This window comes from Apteryx rowi, unplaced genomic scaffold, assembly GCF_003343035.1.
Source record: "Apteryx rowi isolate R43461 unplaced genomic scaffold, aptRow1 scaffold_391, whole genome shotgun sequence".
Classification (NCBI taxonomy): Eukaryota; Metazoa; Chordata; class Aves; order Apterygiformes; family Apterygidae; genus Apteryx; species Apteryx rowi.
In genome coordinates this window covers 878,871-884,870 of record NW_020450430.1, presented here as the reverse complement: position 1 = coordinate 884,870, position 6,000 = coordinate 878,871, and positions in this window count along the sequence as shown.

The window sequence follows — 6,000 nt, the reverse complement described above, 5'->3', positions numbered from 1 at the left end:
ACAAGAAGCCTGCATAATTCCTGCTCATCTAATTAGCGCTGAATCATATAAATGATATATAATGATTTGGCAGCATATTGCCAGATGGTTTGCTATCAGATAAAATAGTAATAGCTTGGCTTCTTTCTTTTCTTCCTCCCCCCTCTCTCCCCCAACCTTCAACAATTTTCATTTATATTCATTTTTATATCTATTTCATATATTTAAAAAATAATGCTCAGTTTCTTTGATTTTACATACACAAAGCAGTCAAAAATCATTCTTTGAAATATTGTTTTAAATCAAGACTGTCTCCTTATTTTGTAATATTTTTGTATTTACACACACATTTATTTCATTAATTACACTCAGGCTTGAGAGAATTTATGCAATCAAATTCCAGACTTAAAAACTGTTCCCTTGAACTCTTCACTACTTTCAATTTGTGATGCACACACCTGGACATCTACATGTGATTTGTTTTGCACTGTAATCAGATCAGGTTTTTTTCTTATTCAAAAGACTTCTTGTGTCTAAGCTACAGAAAAAAAAAAAAAGGTTGTAAGAGAATCGCAAACACATAAGCAATCAAGCTAAAGTATTTGAGATTCATGAATACTTAAGGCTTAGCATTATTGGAATGCTACCAAACTCCACAATTTGTAATTTAAAACATGCATGGTACACTTATTTTGATATAATAAGTCTTTTAAATATTAAGTAAATAAAGTTTTGGTGTTCTTTTYCCTAAAATCTTCACATTTTCCAGTGAGAAAATTCAGTTGGTTTTAAGTGAAAGGATTAAAATATCTGTGCTACATTTAAATGAATAAAATTGATAAGTTTACAATACCTTGGTACTGTAACTTTTAACTTATCTTCTCCAACTTGGTATTATTTAGTTTCTCTCTCTCTCTATATATATATATATTTTTTTAATCCAGAGAATGCTTAACCAATATTAGACAGTTATGGCAGTTTCTTAGAAATCAAAACAAAGATTCACAATCACTTCATTTTTGCAAAATTCAGACTAACCTCAGAAGCAAAGTCTGCTCCATTTCAATCCATGTTTTATAAGCACACTACTTAGGTCTATTATTAGGTGGGAAAATTAAAGAAATAAGATTCCAGAAAAGAACTGGGACAGCCTTGCTTTCAGATTTAAAAGCTACTTTGGAGGATAAGAGTCTTACTTGGGGTGTCAGCAAGCAAGATAAAAAGCATCATTCCCCCTTGGTTACACTCACATTTGAATCCATGCTGTGCTGTCTTCAAGTATGCTGATACAGGGGTAGAGCCATGAAGAGTCACAGTAGAGTTTGCCAAGTGCTGAGGCTTTTATCAAGCAGCATGCAAAATCTGGCAAGTGAAGTTTATTTGCCTTACTCAAAGGGCTGTACATACTGTTTAAAATGCCTGTTCCCAACAGCAGGGAAGCTCTGCACAATACAGGTCAGATGTCAAGCCTTTAGAAAGCAGTGCCCATTGGTTGCTATGCTTCAGACCGCCTACACTGCCACTTTGGTGACATACCCTCTTTTTTATTTCCTTTTCCARGATCAGTTGTGGGGGGCAAGGCATTAACAAAGATCAAGCTATAAAGCAAGAGTAACATTAATACTTCCTATACAAACAGGAAAGACAAAGCCAAATGGAAACACTTAGCCACTTTACATACAGAATATATTATCTATTACTTATTTTCTATTGCTTTGTATAGTTGAATAAGCTTTTGACATCCCATATTATATATGGAAGTAAAAATATCTGTGCTTGCAAATCCCCATGGCATTTCACTTAATACCAGCATCTTTTTCACAAGTTGCAGAATATATATATACATAAAAATAAATATCATACAGTGATAACATATATAGTAATATAAATATCGGTGTTAAAAAACCTGCAGTACAACACTCGACAGCAAGGGAGACTACTGGAGCTATCTAGTGAATTTTGTATTTCCTGAGAACCATGATTAGATACAAACTTCAGTCTCTGGAACAAAGAAATGATCTCAAATAATATATTTGCTCTTTAAAACTTTGTCTGGAACCCAAGATCAAAAGAACTCTAATCTCATCAGGCTCTCATTAAAGGCCTTCTCAAATAGAGAAGAGGGAGAGAAATGGTACAAAACCTTAGATTGACCAGCATATCCATTGTATACTATCATAAGAGCCAACTGCTTACAGTTACAGTATGCCAGCTGCAGTAAAGCTGGCATAGGCAGCCTCCAAATAGATTAGAAAGAGATAGCATGGGTTGAAATGCAGCTCAGTCCACAAAGGGAAACTGAGAACATACATGAGTCCCCAAAGAAATGACAGAGAGGCCTATTTATTTTTAATTGCAAGGTTTAGAYGTTGCCTGTCTGTGCCAGGATACGTTTTCCTGTTTTTTCTGTTGTTTGTTTGTATTATAATATGAAGATTACGTAGAAAGGACACTGACTCTACTATCCCAGCAGATCTTCTGTACATCTCTTTTTGGGCGCCAGCAACATAGCAGAAGTTCTGAGAACAGATTTGCATGTTATGTTCTGTGACATTTTGGCCTTCCAGAGGGACATGAGACAGTCTTAGTTCAGCTGGGTCATGCTTTATAACTGTAATATTCCCTGTACAGATATTAATGTCATTCTGCTTCTACCACATTACAGTTTACCTACATCAAGCTTGGTGTAGTAGATGAGATCCCTCCACTTCCCATGTTGAATTCAGCTTCTTAACACTCTTATTAACACTTTTAGGCATGGTAGAAACCACAACATAGAACATCCAGTACCAAAGAAGAAAACAAATTTTAAGAAGTCTAATCAACTCATGAAGATTGTTTTTTCTCCAAGTCAGCGTAAGGCCATGCTTAAAGAGGCCCTTAACTATTACAGACAGTAAGAGCACCTAGTTAGCTGAACTTCCTGAACATGCTGATGAATGAAGGAAAATCCACAAGAGATGCTTGTTTGTCACCGAACCATCTCCTTAATCACCATAAGTTAAGCACCTATGTAGTTAGGATGAGTATTTGAGTACCCAAATATTCTAACTAAGCAAGGGAACCTTAAAAAGTTGAAAAACGCTRATCAACTGTTATATTCTGATAATGCGCTGCAATAGCTGATGCTTTGTAAAAACAGAAGGGTTGAAATAGAGATGGAGTATCCATACCTAAGAATCCAATATCCCACTGAACAATGAAGTTCTGAAAGCAAACCAGTTTTTTTCTAAACTTTTTTAAAGGTTTATTATCTCACCTGTACAGCCCTTGGTAGGTCACCGTTTCAATGATTCCAATCTTGCTGGCTAAAACTAGAGTGTCATAGTCTAGCCAGACAGATACTAGTCTTCCCAGCATCAGGCCTAACCAGTACGTTAACCTTAGCCGAACTGACCTGATATTTGTTGGTTGTCATCAGCAATGAAAAACAGGGTGTTGTTATTCATTACATAATGGTCAAATCTGTTCCTCCACAGAGCATTCTCCTGGGAATACATGGGCTGCATCCACAACTACCTGGTCTTAAGCCTCCAGAAAGCAGGCAGTGTGCAGCTGTGGCTGCACTTTCAGAATGACCCTTACTGCTGTCTGTCTGCCACAGCCTCATTCTTAGCCTTCCTGGGCAAGCACCTTACCACTATCCCTGACTGACCGTAGTACATCTTACCTCCCCTCCACTTCCTCCACCCAGCCCCAACATCACTTACAGCTCCACAGTGGGAATTCACCTCATAGAGAGCAGACCACTATCAAGAAGTGCTCCTGCACCAAGATGAGCTGGATTCCTATATGGGGATCCCACTTCTTGGGAGCCATACTTGAGCCACTGCACCACAGCAAACTGTACTATACCATAATACATCAGACAGATGGTGCCAACAGGTAACCTGCAAATTCACTGTTGAGCTTAACATTTTTCTCCCTTTAGAGATCAGCTGCAAATCTGGACAAACACTCAAGTTTGTTTATCCCTGAATAGGATAAACAGGATAAAATAGGAATATCCAATTTACAGCAATGGAGCAAAAAAAAGCAAAAGGAACGTTTGTTATCTACTTTTATCATCTATGGTGACACAAACTACTGGGTATACTGTGTATTTGTCATTTGCCACAAAAGGATTTTCTAAACAATCACTGAAAACACTAAGCACCTGGCTTTTTGTCAGATAGGGCTTACGCTGACATACATGCGAACTATTAACAAGCAGATTAGATTTTCTCCTACAAGTCCTAGAGAAGTATTATCTGGGACACAAGAACTGGGACACTTGTGAAGAAGGCAGAAGTGCTTGGGGCATTTTCAGTATTATCTAAGAAAAGGCTGGATATTTAAGTACCTAAACACTTTAAAGAAGTCTACCTCCCTGTTTAAGTTTGAAAGTGCAGTACCAGGAATATTCACAGAATGGTTGAGGTTGGAAGGGACCTCTGGAGATCATCTAGTCCAACTCCCCTGCTCAAGTCCCCATGTCAAGTAGGGATAGAAAATCTCATCAACAGACATTAAATTTAGCGTTTTGGCCACCCTGTCAGCTAATTCTTGGATTATAAATTACATCCTCAGTTACAGTAACACAACAACCTCAATGGATTTTTCAGATGTCTGGCTCCTCTGAAATAGGTAAGCATTAAGACACTATGAATGTGCCCCATGGTATTTTAGGGGATCAGTTCCTTCCCTTATATTCTCAAGGTGGCTCCGGATTCAAAAGACAAGGAGCTGAATTTTACTCAGCTCTGATGAATAGTTTTAGCAGAGATAGAGTGCCATAGCACAGCATCTAGAAAGGTAGTAGGGGCAAAATACTGACACTTTATTCCACACAGGGACACTCAGGACCCTGAATGCTACCATCTCCTCCTGCCCTTCAGGACAGCCAGGACCAGAAGGGCAATGGATAACTGGTGTAACACTGGCAACAGAAATGAGACCTGTGTACCTGCTGGGCCTCCACATGGAAGGCAGGAGGCCAGTGGCTCAGGCAGCCTGCCTGTACCAGGGAATGGGGTCCTGAACAGAGACCTAAAACTAAATAGCTAGGAGGAAAAACAGGTGAACATTATACTATATTAGATTATGACACCTGACCCCCCCCCAAAAAAAAGAGAGAGCGAGAAAATCCATCTTCAGAAGGACAAGTGATCTAGAGCATGAATACATGAATTTTTTTAACCTGTTCCATTGCTTTTTCTTAGTCCTAACAGTAACCCAACAGCAAGTTAAGGAAACAACTAATTATGTGATACCCAACTCCACACACACACAAAAAAAGGTGAACTAGAGGACTAGGGATATTGTCACAGCTAGCTGCTTAACTACCATGCTTCCACACAAAGAGGCGCAGCGAAAGACAAGTTCCCTGAAAGGGGCAGAGCAGAGCTGAGCAACCTGCCTGCCAGCAGAGCACTGCCTCGCTGCACTAGCGGCTCCACCAGGCAGCCCAGCGCGCCGTGCCGCGGCGCTGCCGGCCCCGCGGCCTGCCCGGCGCGGCGGGCGCGGCCCCACCCAGCCGCCATGGCTGCAGCACTCAGCAGCTCGTATCCCCGCCACAGCTGCACCGCGGCTAAGCCCGGGCTCCCTCCGCTCCCTTCAAAGCTCACACRCGCACTACCGTTTGCGGCCCGAAAGCCATTCGCGCCCACACGTTTTGACAGAGCAAGAGCGGGTCCCTCCACACGGCGCCGCCTCGCACCGCGGGCAGCTCCRTCACGGACTGCCCTCGCCGCCCGGCCCCAACGGCTCCAGGCCCTCCCCGAGCAGGGGGGCAAACCCCGCCGCCACCGCGGGAGCGCCGACAAAGCGGCGAGGAGGCAGAGGCGGCCGGGGGAAGGCAAGCTGAGGAGCAAGGAAGGAAAGGCGGCTGAGAGCGGCAGAGCAAAGGAAGGCGAGGAGACAAGGGGACCGCACTGCGGGAGGCGTCACGAAGGCGCCGGGACAGGCGGACTTGCTTGTCGCCCGTCCGCTCCGGAGCGCGCGGCGCGGATAATCCGTTTAACGTCCACCGCCGCGCGCGCG